This window comes from Podarcis filfolensis (genome assembly GCF_964270895.1).
Source record: "Podarcis filfolensis genome assembly, chromosome: 5".
NCBI classification, from domain to species: domain Eukaryota; kingdom Metazoa; phylum Chordata; class Lepidosauria; order Squamata; family Lacertidae; genus Podarcis; species Podarcis filfolensis.
Window position 1 is genome coordinate 40107019 of NC_139608.1, and position 26038 is coordinate 40133056.

Genomic DNA, 26038 nt, shown 5'->3' on the forward strand with positions numbered 1-26038 from the left:
CCCACCCACAATTTTATCAGTGATAGACATGGAGGTGCAGAGCAGAAATCTTGCCATTTGATCGAATTAACTACCTATAGCGATTCTTTAGGGGTCCTTCTTTCAAAGCAAGCCCAGCAAGTTAAATCACGTTTCATTCAAAATAATGTCAGGGCTGCGTAGAAGTTTTTGTGTTAAAAAGGCATGGTGGGGGCAGGGAGTGGGGAGGAAGCAGTTTATACAGTGTCCTACATAGCCTGAACTTTATGTTTAATTAAACTGGGTTGGCTTCAGTTATTGAACATGAAATAGCTGCTAATTGATTGAGAACACAGCCACTGAGGTTCAACAGCTTTGTAATAAATGCATCTCTTATGGCACAGTTGTTAAAGCTAAATATATTTTAATCATCAATTTTGTATTTAATTAGGATCCTGAACCCATCTCATTACATAAAAATTAAATCCTTATTTCAGACTCTTGGAGCCTGACCATATAACTGCACGCTGGGCTTGCAAAAGGGTTGCTGACAAGTCATTTTGTTATGTAGCGCTTGGCCCCTATGTAAGAAATGTGCTGGAAAGAAATGTGAAAATGATGTGTCTTTATCTAGAAATGGATGCAGCTGCTAGCTTGAGAAGCCGTGTGAAAGCAGGTCTTATTATTGGCATGGCTTCAATGGCTTCAATGTGATTAAGAAGAAAAGGCCTAACAATTCCTGTTTTATTTAAGGGACTACCTCTGTCAATTTCATGAGGCTCATGAGATGTCATGGAGGGGATGGTCCGACCCAAAGGAGGAGTGGGAGGAGATGGGGAATTGGAGAATCCTTGGGAAAGTCCCAGTGGGATGGGGATGGTGGAATTGGGGCCCCAAGAAGTGTCAGATGCTGAGGGAGGTCTTGGTCCCTCCTTAGGGTCTGAAACTCCCGTTTCAAGTAGATTGTCAAAGGAACGTCCCTAACCTAACCCCTCCTCCTCTCAGTGAGGAGCCTGCTTCTTCTGGCAAACTGGTGCACTGGTGTGAGCAAACCTCACAGAGCTAAGCCACTCAAAGGAGTGCCTGTTTGCTTGCTGAGTCCCAGGACTCTGCCCCCTTGCTGAGCCCACACTACTCTTCCTAAGGAAGGTGCAAGGTGGGTGTCACTTGTTGGATCAACGCCTCAGCTTCTGTTCCATGGCATATAACTTAGGTATATGCCATTTCAGTGCAAAGGAAATGTGAAGATAATCTAAATCCCTGTGATCAACTATGTATTATTTGCAGAATTAAAATAACTACCAGCAGCAATGTAAATTAATGCCGTCCTATTCACTTGACTAATTTCTATTCCTGATGGCAAGCAAACACACGAATTGCAGCAATTTCTGCTTCCTCCTCCATTTTTTGTTGGAATTCTCTGACATCCCTAATCACACTACATTTCTGGTATAAAGAAGCCAGCTTTATCCCTTGTGTTAAATTCCTTAAAGAGAAATAATGGAATATTTCACATTTTGGCTCTAATCCTCAACATATTTCCCCTGAAGTAAGTCCTATTGGTTTTGACTGCATTGGCTTTCAAAGAACCATTATTAGGGTTGGAGTCTTATTTCAATTTCCAGAAGATTATTCAATTATAACGTCTATGTATAACTTTCCCAGGCTATTTGTCTGGGAAAGAACATCTCTCCTGCCCTTTCCCCTCGTCCAGGGACACCTCTGATTCCACATTCTCCTTGCAAGTTAGCCTCTACTGTCATGTGGTTCCTTGATGGGACAATTGGTTCCTAATCTCCCTTGGTTCCGCTCCTTCCTTCTGGGCCGTGTTCAGAAAGTGGTGTTGGGGGATGAGTGTTCAGACCCCTGGGCTCTCACTTGTGGGGTGCCTCAAGGTTCTGTCCTCTCCCCCATGCTTTTTAACTACATGCAGCCGCTGGGAGAGACCATAAGGGAGTTTGGGCTGGGTGTTCATCAGTATGCAGATGATACCCAGCTCTACCTCTCTTTCAAATCAGAACCAGTGAAGGCAGTGAAGGTCCTGGGTGAGTGTCTGGAGGTGGTTGAAGGATGGATGGCAGCTAACAGATTGAGGTTGAATCCTGACAAGACAGAAGTACTTTTTGGGGGGGACAGGAGGCGGACAGGTACGGAAGACTCCCTGGTCCTGAATGGGGTAACTGTGCCCCTGAAGTGCGCAGCCTGGGGGTCATTTTGGACTCATAGCTGTCCATGGAGGCGCAGGTCAATTCTGCGTCCAGGGCAGCTGTTTACCAGCTCCATCTGGTATGCAGGCTGAGACCCTACCTGCCTGTGGACTGTCTCACCAGAGTGGTGCATGCTCTAGTTATCTCTCACTTGGACTACTGCAATGCGCTCTACGTGCCTTTGAAGGTGACCTGGAAACTACAACTAATCCAGAATGTGGCAGCTAGACTGGTGACTGGGAGCGGCCGCCGAGATCACATAACACTGGTCTTGAAAGACCTACATTGCCTCCCAGTACGTTTCTGGGCACAATTCAAAGTGTTGGTGCTGACCTTTAAAGCCCTAAATGCCCTCGGTCCAGTATACCTGAAGGAGCGTCTCCACCACCATCGTTCTGCCCGGACACTGAGGTCCAGTGCCGAGGGCTTTCTGGTGGTTCCCTCACTGCAAGAAGTGAAGTTACAGGGAACCACGCAGAGGGCCTTCTCAGTAGTGGCACCCGCCCTGTGGAACACCCTCCCACCAGATGTCACAGAGAAAAAAAACTACCAGACTTTTAGAAGACATCTGAAGGCAGCCCTGTTTAGGAAAGCTTTTAATATCTGAAGGACTATTGTATTTTAATATTTTGTTGGAAGTTGCCCAGAGTGGCTGGGGAAACCCAGCCAGATGGGCAGGGTATAAATAATATATTATTATTAATTATTATTATTATTATTATTATTATTATTATTATTATTATTATTTATTAATTTTGCACACACACCACCCAAACCTTTTTGGACTCTCAACTGGGTTCTAAACGTTAAGGAGGGAATCTGCTGGTATGGAGGTGGATGCAATTGATCAATATGTATCTTTTGTTTAATCTTTCTATATACATTCCATTTTGTCTTTCAAGAACGGGTTCTAATCTGGAATCAGCAAACAGTTCCTGCATTTCTTCCCCATTCCCCTCCTAGCTCTTTTCTAACTTCCTGTACAGGCTTTTCTGTCTGGTGTGATTAACCATCTAGTACTGAGATTAGGGTACAATATCTCTGTGACATTAATCACTGCATGGCATATGCAAATAGGCACAGTCATGTGAACTATATTTACATTTCTCCTCAGGAAGAAGAACTGAATCTATTCAGGCATCTACTCAGCCTTTATTGGCCTGAAGCAGAATCAAACCAGAACTGCAGTCACAGCTGCACCTGAACTGGAACCAAACTAATAATCTGTAATGATTTGATTCCCTGCCCAGAAACCCTTGTACCAGAAGATGCATCCCTGTAGCATCTTGCCAACCTGGTGCCCTCCAGGTATTTTGGTTGTTTAAGAGTTGTAGTGCACGACAGTTGGAAGGTGCCAGGTTAGCTGTGACCCTTAACCAAGAGAGCTGCCACCTATGACAAAAAGTTCAAGGCCATTTCATAAAAGGCCTACACAACTTTCACCAGACACTTGGATATTTCCTGTGAAAGACGTTTACTTTCTAACGGTGCGTTCCTAACCATTTCCGTTCAAAAGTAAGTCCCACTGAGTTCACTTGGTGTTACTCACAGGTAACTGGGGTTGCAGCCTTAGTTGCCATCCTTCCTGCCAGTGCAGCTATGGTGGTCCTCCATTTTTAATAATGGCTTCCAGTTGAAGAGTTGTGATATATATAAAGAAAAAGGAGTGGGCATAGAAGGGAAGGGAAGAGGAGCGCAAACAAATTCAGATACCAACTGATATCTTACATAATCAAACATGAAAGCCCAGCAGCTTATGTTACATTGGAGCTCGGCTGGCCAGTGGAGAAGAAAACAGAAAACAGAAATAAATGCTCATGAGATGTGCCTGAGCGTACATTTCAGCCTTTCCTTCTGATTATGCCACATGAGAATTAATTTAAGACGGAATTATACTCTTTTGATCTTTGTGCTAATTTGTTTGGTGCATGATCAACTGCTTCTATAAGCAGGCGAGTGGGAACACATGAGAAGGATCAGAGGATAGGAGGGTAACAGCAGCAGACTGTAAGGTCAGCTTTGGAACATTTGCTGCTTCTGTTTGAACGGGCTCCTGCTGTGGCGTATCCAGCCGACAGCTAGAGAGTCCCCTTCTAACATTACGTGGAGGGAAATAGGAACTATCATTTTTTATCAAGTGCATGAGACACCCATAGCATAATGCTAACCAGAAACCTAGCTGAACATTTGGAAAACGTTATTGTCCAAATAACAAAGGCTACTGAATTTTGGGGAAAGCATATTTGGAGATATTGAACAAAATATTGAAGGAGATTCCAAAACTATTTTGGCGCAATTTCTCAAACAAGGATCCATATGTCAAAATAAGCACGTTTTCCTGCAGCATGAGCTGCCTTCAGATGATCAGTCTGAAGGCACAAAGGGGCACACAGGAATTTGTAGGGCAAGCCCCCTTTTCCTTAATAATGCTGCATACCCTGGACATGGTCCCTGCCTGATGTGTGCTTGGAGCGGCTGCCTTACTCAGGTTGGGTCTCCAAGACAGGATGGGAACCTGGGAACCCTGATTGACTAGCGCTTCCATCTGTGTTGGAAATCCTATGTGCAAATGAGCCACTCGCCTTCTGACTCATGCTGACCACTCATTGGCCAGAGAGTGAACCTGTCATTTAGGGACACTGAGGTACAGTGTTTTCGAGTTGGGTGGGGTTCCTTCTGCCCATTTATGCTTGCCCCTTTGCACATTCAAACTGAGCATCTGAAGAGGACTAGAGCTAAAGGTTTATTGTTTCAGACAACATATACCAGGCATAGGCAAACTCGGCCCTCCAAATGTTTTGAGACTACGACTCCCATCATTCCTAGCTAACAGGACCACTGGTCAAGGATGATGGGAATTGTAGTCTCAAAACATCTGGAGGGCCGAGTTTGCCTATGCCTGACATATACCGTACTGGCCTGAATATAAGCCTCACTTTCCCCCCAAATTCTGACTGCGAAAAGTTAAAGTGCGGCTTATTTGCGACCTTATGGTATGCAGCCAGGAGCGCAGGGCAAACAGCACCAGGAGCTCCAGTTAAGCGCTCTGTGTGTAGTCCCTTGTCCTCTCCCCCAAGGCTGGGAAGGGAGAGAGGGAGGAAGGGGAAAGGCTGCTAGCAACACAGCGCGGCTCTCGCCCCCCGCCCAGGATGCAGCCAGGAGCAACAAGAAATGGAGCAGCTTATATTTGGGTATTTTTTCTCTCTCTCCCCCCCCCTTCAGTTTTAAAGCTGCGGCTTATATTCAGGCCAATACGGTACTACCCAAACATTAACACATACCCCTGACGTTTCTCAGATGAAAATACAGTGGTACCTCGGGTTAAGTACTTTATTCGTTCCAGAGGTCCGTTCTTAACCTGAAACTGTTCTTAACCTGAAGCACCACTTTAGCTAATGGGGCCTCCCGCTGCCGCCGCACAATTTCTGTTCTCATTCTGAAGCAAAGTTCTTAACCTGAAGCACTATTTCTGGGTTAGCGGAGTCTGTAACCTGAAGCGTATGTAACCTGAAGCGTATGTAACCTGAGGTACCACTGTAGGGACCTTTCTCACCCTCACAACTGACCCTCCTCAACCCCCCCCCCCATTTTTTGCTCCCCACCCCCATAGAACATTTCCTAGCAGAAGAAAGGCAAGTGTCGCAATGGGACACAGCACACACACCCTCCACAATCCTGAGAAAACCCCTTAATCCTGATTATTTTATTCTTTGGTAGATTTATAAAAAGAAAAACATATACCGATAAATTTTAGAAAGGGGCAAGATTAGATGTGTACGCAAAGCTTAAAAACAACAACAACCAAGACTCCTTGTGCTCCTTAGGCTCCCCATTTCTTTCCGCCCTGGACTGCCTTGCCCTCTACCTGCCCTGGAGAGCCAGTGCTGGGCCTCAGTGGCAGGAACCTCTCCTCCTCCTCTCCCGTTCTCCAGCAGCCGCTACAGTGGAGAGGCCATGGAGATAAAACGGGATGTTCCCGCACAGCTACCGCCGCTCAGGACAAGTGCTGGCTCACCCTCTTCCCTGAACTCAGTGGTGGCAGTGCTGGCAAGGGAAACAGCGACATGCCAGGATCAAATCAGAACCTGGGATGGCTTTCATAATTCCAGGACTGTCCCTGGAAAATTGGGACACTTGGCACGTATGTTAACGTTTTTTTAGAAGTTCAAAAGGATGAACTCTCATCGAAGTCCTTAGTGTTTCAATCAGTTTGTCTCTCATTCAGATGAAGTTGTAGCAGTTAAATAGGAAGGCTTGCTGATGTACGCATGAGATACACTTTCAATTTATGCTGATTACTGGAACGTATAGACCTAAACTGCATGTTGCACACAGATGTGCTTAATAAAACCCTGCCAGCTGCTTCTTTTAGTCAAAGCAACCGAGAAAGGAGTTTTGTAGTAGTGAAGTGCTGATGATTTCATGGAGGGTAAGGCTGTCGATAGGGACACAGGTGGCGCTGTGGGTTAAACCACAGAGCCTAGGGCTTGCCGATCAGAAGGTTGGCGGTTCGAATCCCCATGACAGGGTGAGCTCCCGTTGTTCGGTCCCTGCTCCTGCCAACCTAGCAGTTCGAAAGCACATCAAAGTGCAAGTAGATAAATAGGTACCACTCCAGCGGGAAGGTAAACGCCGTTTCCGTGTGCTGCTCCGGTTTGCCAGAAGCGGCTTAGTCATGCTGGCCACATGACCCGGAAGCTGTACGCTGGCTCCCTCGGCCAATAAAGCGAGATGAATGCCACAACCCCAGAGTCGGCCACGACTGGACCTAATGGTCAGGGGTCCCTTTACCTTTAAGGCTGCCGATGGTTTCCAGCCTAAGGTTACCAGACGTCCCCGTTTCCTGGGGACAGTCCCCGTATTTACAAATCAGTCCCCTTGATAAAATCCATCTATTTAGTAGGAAGTTGAAAAGTGTCCCCTGATTCATTGAAAAAAATCTGGTAACCTTATTCTAGCCAGTATGGCCCAGCTCTGCCTCCTCAATCAAAGGCAGCAGTGCTTTTGGATGCCTGTTGCTGGAAACCGCAGGAGGGAAGAGAGCTCTTGTGTGTGGGTCCTGCTAGCAGATTTCCCACAGGCATCCAATTGGCCAGTGTGATAACAGCATGCTGGACTGATCCAGCAGGCTCTTATGTTCTTACAAGCTTGGGCCTTCCTCTTCCCCCTGCCTTTCTGTTGCAATGTCCTTTTACAAAGCTTTTCCCTGCACCCAGTCCATGCTGGGTGTTTCAGATCTGTGCTCATGGGATGGACTTTGTTTGTTTAGTTAGCATTACGTTTATATTAGAAGCAATTCATTGCAAGCACTGAACACCTTTCCCCCCTCAAGGAACTCCAGGTGGTATACAGATTTCTCTTCCTTCCCATTTTATTGTCACAACAACCCTGTGTAGTAGGTTAGGCTGAAACAGAGAGTGACTGGGCTACGGTCACCTACCGTGCTTTATGGTTGAGTTGGGATTATGTTGAATCATACTCTGCAGAAGAGAAGGCTGGGGTCAAGTTGCAGTGGGAATGTGATAATCGGGAAAAGGTCAATGCCCTGATGAGGTTGGAAATTGCCCCAACCCTGGTCATCAGATAGTTTGACCAGCAGGAAGGAGGTGATAAGCCAGGCTTCCTCAACCTCAGCCCTCCAGATGTTTTGGCCTACAACTCCCATGATCCCTAGCTAGCAGGATCAGTGGTCAGGGATGATGGGAATTGTAGTCTCAAAAACATCTGGAGGGCCGAGGTTGAGGAAGTCTGTATAAGCCCCCTCCTGCACTGGTTTACATACTTTCATACACACACACACATATATATATATACCGTATACACACATAAACACCACACACACACACACACACACACACACACACCTCTCTCAATCAATTTCGGTTAAAAAGAACCCAGATTAAGGAAGGAAGGATGATGTGAACTGATTGTAAACACTGCAAAATAATGTGATAAATACTTGCGAGCATTAAAGGGTAGATGGAAGGTTACCGCCGGAGATTTAGCCTGCTGCTTTCTGAATCTGCTGTTGCCTTAAGGTGTGGTTCCCTTATCTCTGAACTCCACCATGCCATTAACATCCAATGGATACAGATTTTCAAGTCAGTATTTTTCTCTTGTATTATTAACTCTTCAGTAGGAAGTGAGTTTGTCATGTGTGACAGTTATGGGGTGATGAGAAGCAGATTTTGGAGGTACCTATTCCTTAGTAATGTACTGGTCACCTTGGAACAGATGGTTTCTCTCCTGCGGTTCTCCTCAGACGTGTATTTGGCTGATCTTTATGAGTACCCAAAGGATCTTCCCAACCTTTAAATGTTTTTATATCCTCTCCCACTCTAACCCCCCTCCATCATAATCCTAAATGTGGCACAACCTCCTGGCTTATAAAACAAAAAGACCTCATCAAGACAGGGGTGAGCAGAAGGTAGATCAGAATCTACTGGATTGTCTCTGACTGATTTGCAGTAGATCACCTGAGATTTCTGACTCACCAGTTGTTTAGCAATTGCAAACACCTACTTCCCCCCTCTCCCACTACACCCCCCAACATTAGGCTGCTGAAATGAAGAAAGCCTTGGGAATAACCAGGAAAATGGTTAAGAATGTTCACAGATAATTATGCAAAATGACCTTTTTTTCTAGAGGGGTTAGGAAAAGAAAAATATCAACAATTTTCTCTGAAACGTTCTGAGAAATTTGGTCTCAGCTCTAAATGGAAATGTTTTCAGGCCTTTACAGTTCCCTAGTACCCCAGTACCCCTAAGAGATTAGACCATGTTATTATCAAAATATAGAACTGCACTCACCTTAATTATAGCGTACAGAAGGAACCATGGTGCATAATGCCAAGAGATCATCTTGTTTTTACAATCAAGGTTGTTACAAAAGCAGCTAAATTGGTCTCTCTCCCCCACCCTGCCTTCAAGCAGCGATACAAGGTGTTTTTAGCCAGGGAAATCACACAAACCTGCAACTTTATATTTTCTTAAACTTGAACAAAACATGACCTATTACCCCCCCCCCCGTATTTCTGTTAATCCCAAACCAGAACAGATCAATATATATGTAAAAAGAAACAAACAGCTTGATTAATCACTTACCTGTTTTCCCCATTGAACATCAGACCTTTCTGTGATATGGAAAGTGATGGAAAAAATGCCCTGGAAAGTGTGGGATGGAACATTGTCTAATGTCAGGGCACCAGCCAATAATAAATCACATGGAGTAAGTGAAGTTAACTCTTTATTTGAAGAACTAAGGGGTGCCAGGCCTAATGAGTATGGCAACTCTTCTCGTGGGTCTTGTCCCTATGAGGCAGTTGCGGAGGCTGAAAGTCCCTGTCTTCCCACAGCAGCCTAAATCTCCTACTCCCATAGGTCCTTCCCAAGCAATCTAATACTCCACCATGCCTGTCTCTGCACCTCCCTCTTCATACCTCTACAGGTCCTGGAAGCCTAGGATGGAGGAAGGCTTGTTGCAGCAGAAAGAGGAGACTGTCTGGCTTCTTCATCAGCCTGACTCCTGCTCCAGATTCTGATTTAGGACTTCCCTCTGCCACATATTCTCGCAGCTCACTAAACCTTGTTACCTCCTCAGCTTCCAACACCTCCTCCTCCCAAGCTTCTTCCTCTGACCACTCATCATCGTCCCACCACCAATTCCCAGGCTCTGAACCATCTTCCCTTGGGGGTTCCCTAGCTAGTGCCTCCCACTCTTCCTGTGTCCAGCCAGTCCATGACATCTAATCTCTCTGTAATCACACCAGGATGAATGTTTAGTAGACAGGTCTTGTACATGAGCTGGAGGTGGAGGTTGCACCAGGTAGTCGTGCATGCCCATTACAGATCCTCCAACTGTCCCTATTTTCCAGGGACACCCCTAGTTTAGAGGAGCCGTCCCGGTTTCTGATTTGATCCTGGAATGTTCCACTTTTCCTTAGGATACCCCTATTTTCATTGGAGAAATGTTGGAGGGTATGGAATTATCCGACTCCTGAGCCATCTGAAGGCAATCCTCTATAGGGAAGGTTTTTAAAAAATGTTTAATGTGAGAGCCAGTGTGGTATAGTGGTGAAGAGCGGTGGACTCGTAATCTGGTGAACTGGGTTCGATTCCCCGCTCTTCCACATGCAGCTGCTGGGTGACCTTGGGCTACTCACACTTCTCTGAAGTCTCTCAGCCTCACTCACCTCACAGAGTGTTTGTTGGGGGGGGGGAGGAAGGGAAAGAAGATTGTGAGCCACTTTGAGACTCCTTAGGGGAGTGATAAAGCGGGATATCAAATCCAAACTCCTCCTCCTCTTCTTATGTTTTTATATACAGTGGTGCCTCGGGTTAAGTACTTAATTCGTTCCGGAGGTCCGTACTTAACCTGAAACTGTTCTTAACCTGAAGCACCACTTTAGCTAATGGGGCCTCATGTGCTGCCGCGCCACCGGAGCATGATTTCTGTTCTCAACCTGAAGCAAAGTTTTTAACCTGAAGCACTATTTCTGGGTTAGCGGAGTATGTAACCTGAAGAGTATTTAACCTGAAGCGTATGTAACCCGAGGTACCACTGTATGTTGAAAGCTGCCCGGAGTGGCTGGGGAAACCCAGGAAGATGTGTGGGGTATAAATGGTAAAATTATCATGATGGAATGGGACGTCCCTATGTTCATCGGAGAAATGTTGGAGGGTATGCCATCAGCTCCTCACCCTGGGATCTCTGTGTATAGCTGTTTGTGTGAAAGTTGCCCTCTCTGCAGGCCCTGTGCTGGATACAGGGGTGCCAGGTGGAATGGCTGCTCAACATGACAGCAGAGCCCTGGGACTACTTGGCACAGCCCTGCTCTCCTGTTGCTTTTACTCATAATGCCCAAGTACACAAGAACAAGAAAAACCCTGCTGGAGCAGGCCAAAGACCCATATCATTCAGCATCCTGTTTTCACGGTGTCTAACAAGAAACAGGCCTATGGGAAGCCCATCAAGCACAGCACTGTTGTCACAGTAGACAAGCAGATGATGTCTATGGAAAGCCTGTAAGCAGGACCTGGGTGCAACAACCTTCTCCCTACTTGTGATTCCCCGCAACTAGTATTCAGAAGAATACTGCCTCCAGCAGTGGAGGCATAACATGTATTGAGGTAGAACATATACAGGGAGAATTCGTTACCCATTTGGTTTGTCTAGGCTTCTTTACCGCGCCCTCTTCAAGCATGGAAGAAACTTCCAAGCAGTTCAAAAGCTTCTCTTCTGACAAGTTTAAAATAAATCCCACCATTGTGTCTGTGCAGCTAAAGCTCCATTTTCAAGCCGCATCCCCTTTTTTACACCCAGAATGTTGTCAAGTCTCTGGTACGACTGCGAACAAATCAGGCTACTAAAAACCTCTTGTTGTGACATCATATACATAAAAAGGGTATTCCCACGAGTGCAATGCTGTTTGTGAATGAGGCCTGAGAATTCAACTCTTCCCATAGCTTTAACTCAATTTTTAATGGCGACTCGTAGCTATCTAGAGATAACGGCTTGGCTTTCATAGAGAAGTTTTCACAGATACATTAATCAGGCTTTGGATTTTCCAGCATCTACTAAAATCTTTATTGCTACTTAGTCACACATTCAGCCAGCCAACACTCGCCGCCAGTTGAAGCCAAACTTCACTCATCATTGTCTGTGATTTAGCTAACATCTTCTACAGCTATGTACTAAATGTAAGTTCAGCAGCACTTAGATTTTGCGATGCATTACATCTAATTTTTCAAGTAATTAATTTGTTAGGTAGCTTAATGAAACCCAGACGCTATAACTGCGACATGATTTCAGACATCATTTAAAAAGGTGAAAGACTCATGGGCATCATACCGGCCCATGGCAGACATACCACTGGCTCCCTGGGAAACAATGGTTTGCAAACTGGGAGCCAGCCTTTTCTTAATCTCTGGGGTGTTGTCCCTCCTTTCTGAGCATTAAACATGGTTTCACATTACACTTGCACTCAAACAAGCCATGGTTAGCACACACCAAGTGCGCTGTGACCATGGTTTGCAAACACTTTGAAGACCATGATTACCATCTGTGGTTTTTGAGAGGATTAATGTTTGTCAGTTATGATTTGCATCAGTACACATAAAATGCAAACCATGGTTAATCTGAGAAAAGGAAAGAAGGGGAATCACTTCCTGTGTCTGAGTGGGCTAAGAAGGGAGTACCCAACCTCTTTGGGAGAAAAGATATCTCATGTGGCAGTTGCTGCCAGAGCAAGTGAAGTATTTTTGCCTATTCTTATTGAAACAAAGTCTGCTATTGAGGCAGTTAGGTGCTGGGTTGCTGCACAGCAATAGAAGCAGATTTCTCCTTAAAACTATGGGTCAGTGAAAGGGGTAAAGCAAGTGTTTGAAGGGTTTTCCTTGTGTCACTTTATGTATGTGTTGATTGGCCTCTGGGGAAAGGAAATGTGTTGATTGGCCTCTGGGGAAAGGAAATCCAATCTCTTAATCTGTAATTCTGACAACAAAAGTGGAACAGGAATACATACACTGGATAATATATTAATTGGCCCCCCTTTCTTAGACCTACATGCCTAGGGCAGCTAGGAGTCTACTGTACTATAAAATGGCACTGGGTTGGCTCTCCTGTTATACATTTTTATGAAGTGGGGCTCCACTGTTCTCCAGATGTATGACCAAACTAGTTATGTATCGCAGTCATGAGTTTGTTACACACACGCTGTATACACACTGTACATTTAAAGCACATTTGAAGCGCGTCCCCCCCCCAAAAAAGAATTATGGATACTATAGTTTCTTAAGGGTTGCTAGGAACTGTAATTTTGTGAGGGGTAAACTACAGTATCCAGAATTCTTTGAGGAGAAGAATGTGCTTTAATGAAAAGTTGTATACACAGCCTCATAGTTGCTCCATTCACATATAACATAGAGGAACGGAGGTCTACTTTTTACACAAAATATGAGCCCAGAGAAGAGGGGCTTGAAATCTTCCCCCTTTCCTTGTGTTACCTTGTGCTCTTAGTAGCTCTGAAGCACTTGGCCCTCAAAAGTGAACCAAGCATGGGGGGGGATCACTTATTTTAAAAAACCATTTATTAATATATTTATGTCTCATTTCCACTGCCACTGGAGGTCCTATCCCTATCTAATCCTCACAATAACCCTGTGAGATAAGTTAGGCTGAGAGACCATGACTGGCCCAAGGTGAGCTTCCTGAGCAGGAATTTGAACCCTGGTCTCCCAGGTCCTAGACCTTCGATCTAACCACTTCATCGCAATGCAGTGTTGTGTAGTGCTAGGTAGGGTGGGGTGGGTTGTGAACAATTTTCCTTCTCCTCTGTAACAAACCATGTTTAGTATAGCCCGGCTGTAATGTTTCTGGGTCCACCAGCTTTACAGTGGTACCTCATGTTACATATGCTTCAGGTTATATACGCTTCAGGTTACAGACTCTGCTAACCCAGAAATAGTACCTCGGGTTAAGAACTTTGCTTCAGGATGAGAACAGAAATCGTGCGGCGGCGGCACGGCAGCAGCGGGAGGCCCCATTAGCCAAAGTAGTGCTTCAGGTTAAGAACAGTTTCAAGTTAAGAACGGACCTCCGGAACGAAATAAGTACTTAACCCGAGGTACCACTGTATAGGTGTTTGCGAACAAGACAAACTGCACGTTCAACATAACTCTGTGATTGCCCTGTAAGGTAAAGGGTAAAGGGGACCCCTGACCATTAGGTCCAGTCGTGGCCGACTCTGGGGTTGCAGCACTCATCTCGCTTTATTGGCCAAGGGAGCTGGCGTACAGCTTCCGGGTCATGTGTCCAGCATGACTAAGCCACTTCTGGCGAACCAGAGCAGTGCACGGAAACGCTGTTTACCTTCCCGCCGGAGTGGTACCTATTTATCTACCTATTTATCGAGGTGCTTTCAAACTGCTAGGTTGGCAGGAACAGGGACCAAGCAACGGGAGCTCACCCTGTCGCGGGGATTTGAACCGCCGACCTTCTGACCTGCAAGTCCTAGGCTCTGTGGTTTAACCCACAGCGCCACCTGCGTCCCTGTAGTTTGACCCAAAGAAAGCCTGTGGTGGTGAAAACAGAACTCTCGCCAGACCAACAGTTTGAAACTCACTTGGTAACTTAATAGGAGGAGGTGTTTTGATCATTAGCTGCTACTGCTGTGCAACGTAGCCAGATAGGGCTTCCATTAATCACACGTGAAGTCATCTCTGGCAAACTTCCAGCAGGGGATGGGGGCTTGCTCAAAACTAGTAATGAAAGAGCCAGATTCTTATGGGATAGCAAAAATAGGCTGATGGTTTTGCAGCATCACTAGCATAAAAGAAACTGATCCTTTTGAGACATGCAAGAAACATGGATTTTGTTAACAGATAAAGGGATTTGTCAAACAGACAGAAGTGTACCTACCTATTGGCTCCTTTCGTTTCTGTTCAATTGTTAGGTGGATTTTCACTATCCATCAAGTACTTTTCTTCTTACTAACCTTGATTATTTTTAGTCCAACTACATCCCATGCAGTTTATTTCTGATTTAAAGCCTGTCCATTCCAACTCTGGGTCAATGGTTTCTCGACTGTCTTTGGTTAACAATGGAATTCCAGCTAGCCAGCCAAAATGAAAGCAATGACTTCAGGGACTGGCTCCACTTTCAAAGTGAAGCGCTGAGATAGGAATGTATGTCAGAGATAAGGAACTAAATGGAAACAATTAACATTGGCGTGAAAACGGATGTATGGAAGCAATTACCAAATGAATTGCAAAGAGATCTGTAGGACTCCAGGCAGACAGGACTGCGTGTGCTCCTTGTGTCTGTAAGATTTGCCTTGCAAGAAAGGAATCCAGCATCTGAGGTCCTGAGAATCTGTTTTTATATTGTCAGAGACATGTGCTTTGCAAAAATGTGTATATCAGGGGAAATTCCATGCAAAAAAGTGTATACCAGGAAAAATTTGCACTGTAATGCTGAAGAATTTTCATATGGCAAGCTGATGGGGAAATGTGAAGAGCTGAACTGAAGACTGGAAAAATGAAAAACCAAGAGAAGCTAACACTGTCATATTTGCACACCCTTACCTGCAGGTTTAAAAAAAGGCTAGTTCCACAGGATACATTTGTTAGCTCCATTTAGCTTGGATAGTCTGTAGAACAAACATTGCTAGCAGTTGGAACAGAGGACATTAAGAGTGCATTTACTTACTTTTTCTTTATAAGAAAAGTGAAAAATCAATATGCCATTCCTGGCATTTTAAACTCTTTCTAAGTGACCTTTTAGTGACCTCACCTGCTTTTCCTTTTTTCCCAGAAGGCACCACTTCTCAAAAACATCTGCTTAGACCCCAAGGCTATTTTCTTCTACTCTTCAACTAGAAAGAAGGGCGGAAAAAGCAAACAGAGGAAGCAATTTTAATATAGATGCAATATGTTACTAAGGACTGCATCAGAATTTTCTCCTTCTGGAGGAGTGAGTCAGGAACAGCCTTGGAAAAGCCTGCCAGTAGGCACACTTAAACAAGTAATGTTTTAGGCCTTAATGAATACATTAGAATAAACAAGGGAAGATGTTCAATAACATGAAGGGAAAGCTTGTGCTGCTCTGAATAAGGCTTCCACCAACCATGACAAGGATTTTATTTGTATTTATCCATTTATTAAAAATAAAATTAATAGATGGCCTATCTGTACAAATATCCAAGTGGTGAACAAAATGTACAAATTCAAAACAGTTACATTAAAACCATCATAGGTAAAGGTAAATGTAAAGGTACCCCTGACCATTAGGTACATTCATGACCGACTCTGGGGTTGCGGTGCTCATCTCGCTTTACTGGCTGGCCAAGGGAGCCGGCATACAGCTTCCAGGTCATGTGGCCAGCATGACTAAGCCACTTCTGGCGAACCAGAGCTGCGCACAGAAACGCCGTTTACCTTCCCGCTGGAGCGGTACCTATTTATCTACTTGCACTTTGACGTGCTTTCGAACTGCTAGGTTGGCAGGAGCAGGGACCTAGCAATGGGAGCTCACCCCATCACGGGGATTCGAACTGCCGACCTTCTGATCGGCAAGTCCTAGGCTCTGTGGTTTAACCCACAGCGCACCCACGTCCATCATAAAACAGCACTAAACAACAAGTAAGATTGCATCCTATAACAGGGAGTGGTGGACCTACCCTCCTTAAAACTGGCGCTGCAGCTTTGTACCTGGGACAGTGTAGCAGAGGGGCAGAATGGCAGCAAGGTCAGGGCTGTGCGGGTGTGCTGGCAGAACCAATCCAACCCTCCTACTAGTGCTCTAATGGAGCCCCAACCTTACTGTCAATGTGCCCTGTTCAGTTATACAGCAGTGATGCTGGGGTTGGGAGGACAGCTGCGCAGTACTGCCACACTGCATCAGTCACTCCTGTGTTTTAACAGTGTGAGCCACAGGCAAAACTAATAACAGTTCAGTTGACAAAAGTCTAATGAAATAGAAAAGTCTTCAGTAGGTTTCTAAAAGAGAAAATAGAAGGCAGTTGTCTTGTCCCTGCATCCAAGTTCCACTAAGCTGCGGCAGTCACCTTGAAGACCTTATCGTAGGGAGCAGCAAATATGGCAGTTAAAGTTTCTTTCAGTTTTTCATTTGTCCAGAACTTAAGTCTCCACATTTCTTCATAAGTTTGTCGTCATCGTCATCATCATTTTATAAAACATGCTCATAAAAATCATCAGCATTTTAGTGCTTTTTTTCCAGATAGGCAATTTTTGTGTGTGTGTGTGTGTACAATTGTGCATGAAATACACAGTTTTGCAAGCAATATCCTCATAATGCATTTAATACTGTATTTTCATTAATACACTTATTTTATTCACGTTCTTGCCTAATATATACATTTTTGTCCACATTTATTTAGTTGGAGACCTGCATTACAAAATTTGGAGAACTGCAAAATTTGAAAAGTAGATGGGTTGTAATTCAGATATTTTGTTGGAAAATGCGAATTACGTAGAGGGAAGAGGAAATGCAAGGGCCCCTATTTTTCACCTGAAATTGAAATTTCATGCTTCCCTCACTCTCCCTTAGAAAAGTGCAAGCTCTAAGTGGATTTGGAATATGTTTAGGCGCATAGGTAGACTTGGTCCAGTCAAATCCCTCTGCAGCTACTTAACTAACTAGGTGACCCTGAGCCAGTTAATGTCAACCTATCCTAGTTTAGTTTTTGCATTATGGTCAAAGGAAAAATATGTTTAAAGGAAAATGCCATCCATCTATTCTCACATTTGGATGTTGCCCTTCTTCCTCAGAGCTGTTGGTGCCAAGGGGAAAAAAATAGGTATAAAGGAGAATTCCCTGGATGCCAAGATCCAGGTTTGGGGCAAATACTCTTTGGTGAGAGAACCCCAGCAGAGATTTAAAATCATAAAATATGCAGCAAAGTAGAGCGTGGAAATACATACTGTTAGATCTTTAAATTACACTTCCCTTAGCATAGAAAAAGAACACCTGTTTGGTAAGTTAAAAATGGTTTTCTTCATGTGCTTCTCCATACAGCATTCAGAAAAGGCAAGCAATAAGACTTAGATCCCAAAGTAGCGAGTTTCTAAATTATTTGCATAGAAACACAAAAATGGCTTGCTTATGCCATGTGGTCTAAGCTTGGAACATCCAGCTTAGACCTCCTTCCTGGAAGGGTTCTCATGGTGCAAAAAGGCTTCGTAACCCTTCCTCCTAAGGTGAAGGGGGATGACTTAGCTAAGCCTGGCAGGACAGCTAACTCTATGGTCTTAACCCCTTCATACATTAATTAGAGATAAACATGTTGGCTATATGAGGCTGATTATCTCATACCCACCTCAGAGTTTTTACACTGATAAAATGGGGTAATAATTTTGGTGTTCCTTTAGCTAATTGGAAGAAGGAAAATATAGACATATGTGCACACACACATCTCTGTGTCAGACAAACAGAGAGAGCATGCCAGAATGAACTATTGCAGCCTGAATCCTGTGATAGTCCTACTTTAGAATATGTGGTTTGAGGGCAGAAACCTAAATGTTTTAGCAGGATTCAAATAGGATGAGATATTTCTGTGGATAATTAAGACATTTATGATTATAGCAGTGTGGTTAAAACCACACATTTTTCATCGCCTAAACCTTCCTGTAAGGGATTCTAGAAATTTCCCTTTCTGTAGGTGAGTCCACAAATGTCTTCTAGGGGGAAACTGAATTTCCCTGAAGTTTCTGATATTGGCTGTTCTCCAAGACATTGACTAATGACTTGAGCTGGGCTGGCTGCTATTGATGTCTCAGTAGGCAGCTACAATATGAGATAGCCATCCTTTGATGTTGTTTTGCTGCCATACCTATAAGTCATTTCTAACGGAAATGTTTACAAGGTCCAAATTAAGTAATATTTGCTTTCCCCAGTAGGGAGGTAATTGACTTACTGATTTCTTAGTGAAATAAGCGTGCATTTTTTGTGGTTTCCATATCATGTTGTAGGAAGTGTGGATCCAATAGTCCATGAAAAACAGTCACCTTCTTGGTGTCCTTTCTCTCTTTTACATCAGACCCAAACAGCTGCTACATTTCCAGATGTTCTTATCACTACAGAATAGGGATCACTAATTATTCTGATGGTACAAAATACCCTTACTCTGATTGTATGAGCATTTCATTATTGCCAAGAAAGTAAAAAAGGGACAAGAGATGCTTCAGAATAAGGAATCTTTCATCAGAGAGTAATATAGAAGAATGAAATATATGCTGGAGTGCGAGCAAAACATTTAAGCGTATGGGGGAAATGTTTGTCTTTTGGGATTGCTTTTCTAAAGTGAACCTGGCATCTTGAAGCAGATTCTAAACTGAGATTTTTGAGAAACTGGGCAAGATGGTTTCAAGTGAGTTCTTTTCTTTTTCAAACTTCAGTGTGATTAGAGCTATCCCATTTATTGTGTGCTGCTAGCTATCCTTTTCACTTTATAAGTCTTAGTAATTGTCACTATATCCATGATAAGCTAAGGGCCTGTCAGCATGATGGGCGATGAGTGTCATCAAACCTTCCCGTTGAAGGTCCAGACTCCCTCCTCCTTTTTGGAGCAGAGCTACACATAACCAGCAACTTTCTTTTATAGCAGAAAACCACCACAGCTGACTTCTGATTGAGTGGTGTATATAAGGATAGAAGTCACTGAATCTTCTCCCTCATAGTTTGTAGAGATCAAGAGGGGGACATGTTGAGAAGCCCACTGATCCTTGGCTTAGCCTGAAGGCATCTGCAGCTGCTTTATTCTAAGAAGGAAAGTCCACAGGAAAATAACCATGGAACTACAGGTAATATGTAGTTCTGGCTTTGCTTTTTCAACCTCTGCTTCATTTGCTTATCCAGTCTTTCTAGATCTAGATGACTTGCTCTGATGTTCCAGCTGTCTGGACATGACCTTATCCAAGCAAAGTGCCCACTGGTGTGTCCCGTCCTATGTCCAGGAACCCCATTTCCAAATTTCCAGGTGGGTGGAGCTTTCCATTGTCAACCACTTGATGTCATTATGGCATCAGATGATGACATTGAAGGTGCTCACTGCCTGTGCCAGTCAACTGATTGACGTAAACAGTGAACCCAGCAATGTCCGTTTGCAAGAGTGGCTTGTATCTAAACTGTCCCTACAAATGGGCATTTATCCTATGCAGACCCTTCCCCCTGACACTAGTTTTCTTTGTGAAGAAGATTTCTGTTGTGTGAGCTGCCACCTTCAAGCTGAAATGGTAGAGCCTAGGCACAGAATTTTCACCTCAGTAAAATGCTGTACTCAGGGAACAGGAGGTGAAAAGTGAGCTGGTGAGAAAGGGATGGACTAGCTTAGGGGAGTAGAGCCAGGGGCCAAGCCTCCTCTGATCAGCACACAGCTTTTTGCAATCATCTTTATTACAGACCAGAGGTCAGATATGAATACTGTTACTTTCTTATAATACTAAACAGTTTGCCTGGGTTTCCCCTCACAATTTTCATGATAATAGGCAGAATTTCTAAGCAAAGAGAGACCACAATTTTCTGTAATTTTGTTCCCGGCCTATGATTATGAGGCTAGTTGGTATTCACAGATATTATTATGAATTTAGTAACAATTTAATGCAAATTTAATAGCATCTTCTCACAATGGGCCCTTTGCCATCATACACTTAAAGGCAATCAAAGTCAGAGCAGCAGCTAGACTGATAACTCGAGGTTCATTGATTGTGTATGTGTGTGTGCGCACAACTAGCAGCATACTTTCTGAGTATCCACTGAGATTCAAGCCAGAAACCCAGCATAGCTCAGAGGAGTTACGTTATACATCTTCTCTAAACAGCCATTTTGTTATGTGCACAGTAGCGTCAGTATGTATAGCAACAAATCCTAAGTTCACTGGTATTTCTCAGCACTTTTTTCTAAATAAGCTACAAGAGCTATTACTATTTTTTAAAGTATAAAATAAATGTGATTTTGTTTGACAAAAAAAAGCTATTTCTTGAATGCTAGACTGAAAATGTGACAGGCAAAACTGGAAAGAAAAATTCTACTACTACTACAGTGGTACCTCGGGTTAAGAACTTAATTCGTTCTGGAGGTCCATTCTTAACCTGAAACTGTTCTTAACCTGAGGTACCACTTTAGCTAATGGGGCCTCCTGCTGCCACTGCGCAATTTCTGTTCACATCCTGAAGCAAAGTTCTTAACCCAAGGTACTATTTCTGGATTAGTGGAGTTTGTAACCTGAAGCGTCTGTAACCTGAAGCGTATGTAACCCAAGGTACCACTGTACTAATTTTTCTTTCCCACCTTTCCTCCAAGGAGCCCAATGTGGCATACGTGGTTCTCCCCCTTTCCATTTTACACTCACCACAACTCTGTGTGGTAGGTTAGGTTGAGAGATGGTGACTGGGCCAAGGTCACTCAGTGCAGTGTAAGCCCTTAAAAGTCAGAGGCAGCAATGCTTCTGAACATCAGTTTCTGAAGCCCACATACTCTTATGCTCAGGTCTTGGTTGGGAGTTCCCCACAGGCATCTGGGAGGGCACTGTGAGAATAGGATGCTGGACTACATGGGCCATGGGCCTGATCCAGCAGGCTCTTCTAATGTTCAGAAAGCCCCCTTTGCTCAGCGTTGGTGTGAACAGACTTGCCACACAATGGCTCACTGCCGCAAGGGGGGCAGTGAGATGTCAAAAGACTAACTAGTTTCATCATGGTGCATATAAATAACTACCATTTTGGGGGGATGATAACTAATATAGCAAAGTGCATAATGGAATGCAACGGGTAATGGGAGGGGAAATTAGAACCTGTTGTTTTCTGTTGTTCTGTCTTAACACACAATGCGGGGACATTTGTTGATGCTGTTTTGCACCTGATCTACCAGGACAGTGGTTACAGCGGGAACCAAAGTCAGTGTCTGCAATGCTTAATATTGGGGTGGGGGCTCAACTGCTATGGAGGAAAACAGCTTCGTAAGGCAGCGTGCAAAATTCATGCAGTATTGCACCAGGAAGAGGCGTAATGCTCCAGTAAACCAAAAGACCTTGAGAGGCAGGAGCCAAATTAACTTAAAAAACCAAACAAAACACCAGCACATCCCCCACCTCGCTCCAGCACTTCTCCTGTTATCTCTTCCATGGGATATTGATATTGGCAGCCACATTGGTATCAGTTGAGGGAGAATTGATGAAACATCTTCTGGAAGAAAAACTAATTTGCCTACATGCAAGACCAGCATGTTGCGCTGCCCTTGGAGGCAAAATAAAGTATCAACCTTTACACCATGGAGCTATTTTTGTCCTGATTTGAAGAGTGCTTATTGTGCATGATACATTTCACGGTTTGAAAAGGTGGTGTCAGCAGAAAGATGCTCACCTTAGTACTTCCTATTTGAAATATGGGAAGTCTGTAAGAACGATGCTCCTGCAGACGCCTTATTCAGGTTGTGTGGGGAGGAGGGCGTAGTCATCATTTGGTGAACATGGCTCAATAATAGCACATTGCTTTACCAGCCACCCTCCAGTCCTTGCTTACCCCAGATAAAGAAATGAATCTCTAGGACCCAATTAGATGTCTGGGAAGGGGCCTTACTGTTAGCACCACGATATTTCTGAGAGCATTGTCTCCTAAGAGTATAAATCTGGTTTTAGAATAATATCAGCGTTGAGCCTTGAAACTTGGGAAATGCTGAGACTGTTAAAGATCAATGTGTTTGCAAAGACATGGGGGAATAGAGTTTAAAATAGTTTGGAAGACAGCCAGCAGCCAAAATGTAATCCCTCCTTTCTGGCACCACAAGCCGGAAAAACCGAGCATGCTGTGTTCAAGGAAATGCTTGTCCCTAAGTTAAAGAGATACAGAGATGGGTACAAGAATATATATATATATATATATATATATATATATATATATATATATATATATATATATTAAAGGTTTTGTGAACTAATTAGAGGTTATGGGAAGGCTGATCTAGCTGTGGAGCTGCAGTTAAGGAAGGATTCACCTGGAAATTATCGCTTAAAGGCCAAAAGTCTAAAAATGGTGCACTCTGCTGCAGAAGGGGGGTGGGGGTACCTGGCAGTTAGGTCACTGTTGCTTACTGACAGGTCAAGGGGAAAGGCAGCGGGGAATTTGGTGCAGTGCAAATGTTCCGGTGGAGCCAAACTGGCACTCCTGCTGTTGCACTAGCATCATGGCAATCTCACTGCCACCTTGCCCTCCCTGCTAAGCAACAGTGACCCTCCTTCCAAAAAGCTAGTATAGCGGCTCCACCTTGAGTCTTTAACTGAGAAGGCAAAATACCAATTGCTTCCAGGTTTAATACAATGTCAGAGTACCATAGCCCCATAACTTCCATAGGGGTTACATTTTGGGGATTGCACCTAAAGCCAAATCATGTATAGTCAAAACCCATTGGGTTCAATGGTGGGAAGGATTACGAAAGTCATTTTTCCAGGAACCCCCTTTCTGCCCCCTTTTTATTTTTTTAAAAAAATTGCCCATACATGTAAAGCTGAATGTGCACAAACTGCGGGCTTAGTTTGCAACCTTGTATAGAAATATACTTTAAAAAAAGGAAAAGAAAGAAGAGCAAAAGGATATCTGTACAGGACAACACTAATCATGCCTACTCAGAATCAAGTCCGTGCTCATGGTTATCTTGCTGAGGAAGTGCTGATTAGGAGGCACAGAAAGTGATATAGCAGATCATACCTTGGAATTACTATCAGGGCTATTTCTTCTCCTTAGAGATGCATCTGGTTTATTTATTTACTGGTTTGCTCATTTGGTCAACTTTATTTATTTGAACAATTTCTGTGTAGAGCTTTCAAGGCGTCTTACAAAACCAATATGAAATAAAAACATTTCATATAATAACATGTTAAAAATAATACATGGAAAAGCGAAGGGGAATGAAATTAGCCTTGCGCCCCAAAGGTAGCAATGTTGGTGCCAGGTGGGTCTTGCTAGGGAGGGGAATACCACTTACAGGGTGTCACCACTGAGGGTGTTCAGCCCAGCAGTTTTTGTAAGTTTCAGGAAGGGGTGGTGGTGAAAATTCAATTAATCTTTAGAAGTCAGCAGAGTCTAAGGATTTGTGACAGGGTGGGTTGTGTTATGCTTAAATATGATTACAGCCTTGGCAATTCTCAGCTCCCCAGTGGGGGAGGCAGTATCCTCCAGGGATTGTACTGTACAATGATGGACTTTCGTTCCCAATTGAATGAAAGATGGTGCTCTCATGGTCTTGTGCCAACAGCTCAAATTATTTCAGTATCCCTCTGAGCAATTTAGGCTTTCAAAGAAGCAGCAGCCATGTCAACTGGAGATTCCCTAGGGAATCCCTGGGGTGAGTCCATCAAGAACCCTTCTAGTTCTATCCATTTCTGAGGGCAGACACTTAAATAGATTTACCACCTCTGCAGGGAAAGAAGTCAACATAAGCCCAAACCTTACTATGACATGATTGGATTGCAGCAAACTTTAATATGGGTTTTCCATAGTGGTAAACAACAGTGCTGGACACGACTAAACGACAACAAACAACAGTGCATATTCATATAGCCAAATCAGGAATGCCATGGATTCTTTTAGCTGTGACAGCCTATTCAGAAAGAAAGAAAAATCTTATTAGGGAGTTTTCCGCATACCAGGGGACTGATGTTAGGATAATTCACACAAAATGTCTCGGTGCAGGAATTGATGTACAGTCATACCTCATGTTACGTTTGCTTCATGTTACATTTTTTCAGGTTGTGTCCTGCGGCGACCTGGAAGTACCGGAAAGGGTTACTTCTGGGTTTCGCTGCTTGCACATGCGCAGATGTGCAGAAGCGGCGAATCGCAACCCGTGCGTGCGCAGACGCGCTGCTGTGGGTTGTGCTCCTTTCATGTTGTGAACGGGCCTCCGGAACAGATCCTGTTCGCAACCGGAGGTACCACTGTAACTAGATATGTGGGTGTGTGGAGCTCACTGTCATTAATCCAGTCATGTAGATGTCTATATGCATGTGTCCTAGTAGTGTTGGCTACACCTCACAGAGCATAGTAGTCCAGAATTGACTTGCCCAGTAGAACAGAATTGCAGAAATATCCTCTTCTGCAGCTTACTGGGGAGGGGGTGGTCAGGTCAGGACTGCACAGATACGCCAATGGAGTTGATCTGTTGCTGCTGCCCATCAGTCAGCACAGTACTGACCTTGCTGCCACCTCTCCCCCCACTGGTAAGTGGCAACACTGCTCCTGCTCTGTCCCACTGGGCAGGCTGTTCCAGTGCCAATAACAACCTATTGTCGTACCTATGGGGACCGCCTCTCCTGGGATGCTCCGTGGAGGACCTTAAGGTCCATAAATGACAACACTTTGGAAGTCCTGAGCCCCAAGGAGGTTAAATTGGCCTCAACCAGGGCCAGGACCTTTTCAGCTCTGGCCCCGGCCTGGTGGAATGCCCTACTGCAGGAGATCAGGGCCCTGAGGGATTTGACATCTTTCCACAGGGCCTGCAAGACAGAGCTGTTCTGTCTGGCCTTTGGGTTAGACTCAGTCTAACCCCCCCCCCCTCATTTTTTTTTTTTGATGGACCCCTTATATGGAATTTTGTATATAATTTTTCCCTTGGCTCTTTTTGCTGGCCCATGTAGGACCAGCATGGATAGTTGGCCCCGGTGAATATTTGACGTTTTCTCCCCCACCTTGAGGCTTTGAACTATAGGCTACCACTAAAACAAGGCTGCATTTTAAGCGCCATTTTAAACTTAAAATAACTTATATTTTAATCAACTGTTTGTTTGTTTGTTTTTAAATGTTTTTTACTGTATTTATGTTCTGTGTTAGCCGCCCTGAGCCTGGTCTTGGCTGGGGAGGGTGGGGTATGAATACAAATTTACTATTATTATTAGTATACCAAAACAGAAACCTGCCATTAAAACAGGGTTATTCAATTATTCCATTTCTATTAAGGCCCAAAGTCAATGCAATTAAAGTGCCAATTGCAACAACTTTCAAATCAAACTATTATTGCCCATAGTAGCTGACATGCTGGGAGTACTGTAATGCATGAAGGAAGCTGTGAGTACTTTTTATAGGATTGGGTACACATATTTGAAAGTTACCACTGCCCCCCATGCCATCCTTTAAGCATTCCGGATAAAATTTTGTTTTCTGCAGAGATTAATTTCTATTTGAGACAATAGAATGTATGAAAAGGCCTTCAGGTATCTACCAAATTTAGCGGAAGGTGATGTGGAGTCTTACTGAAAATAATTAGACCCTCCAAGTGCCCCTATTTTCCAAGGATGGTCCTGGATTTACAGAAGCCATCCCGGTTTCTGATTTGATCCCAGAATGTACTATTTTTCATTGATAGGACGT

At 44.0% G+C, this 26038-nt stretch overlaps 2 long non-coding RNA genes across 3 annotated transcripts in view; one reads left to right on the top strand and one right to left on the bottom strand.

Annotated features, from left to right (window-relative positions):
• LOC310763338 overlaps positions 1-26038 on the top strand; it is a 235939-nt gene that overhangs the window by 72898 nt on the left and 137003 nt on the right. The gene's annotated exons all lie outside the window — the stretch shown is intronic.
• LOC310763342 lies at positions 1084-17456 on the bottom strand. Of its 2 annotated transcripts, XR_014548586.1 has the most exons (4): positions 17427-17456; positions 15456-15537; positions 3715-3791; positions 1084-1444 (listed from the first exon to the last, which is right to left on the bottom strand). It is a non-coding gene; the product is annotated as an uncharacterized lncRNA (long non-coding RNA). The 2 variants fall into 2 exon arrangements; XR_014548587.1 differs by lacking the exon at positions 1084-1444 and having other exon boundaries at positions 3283-3791.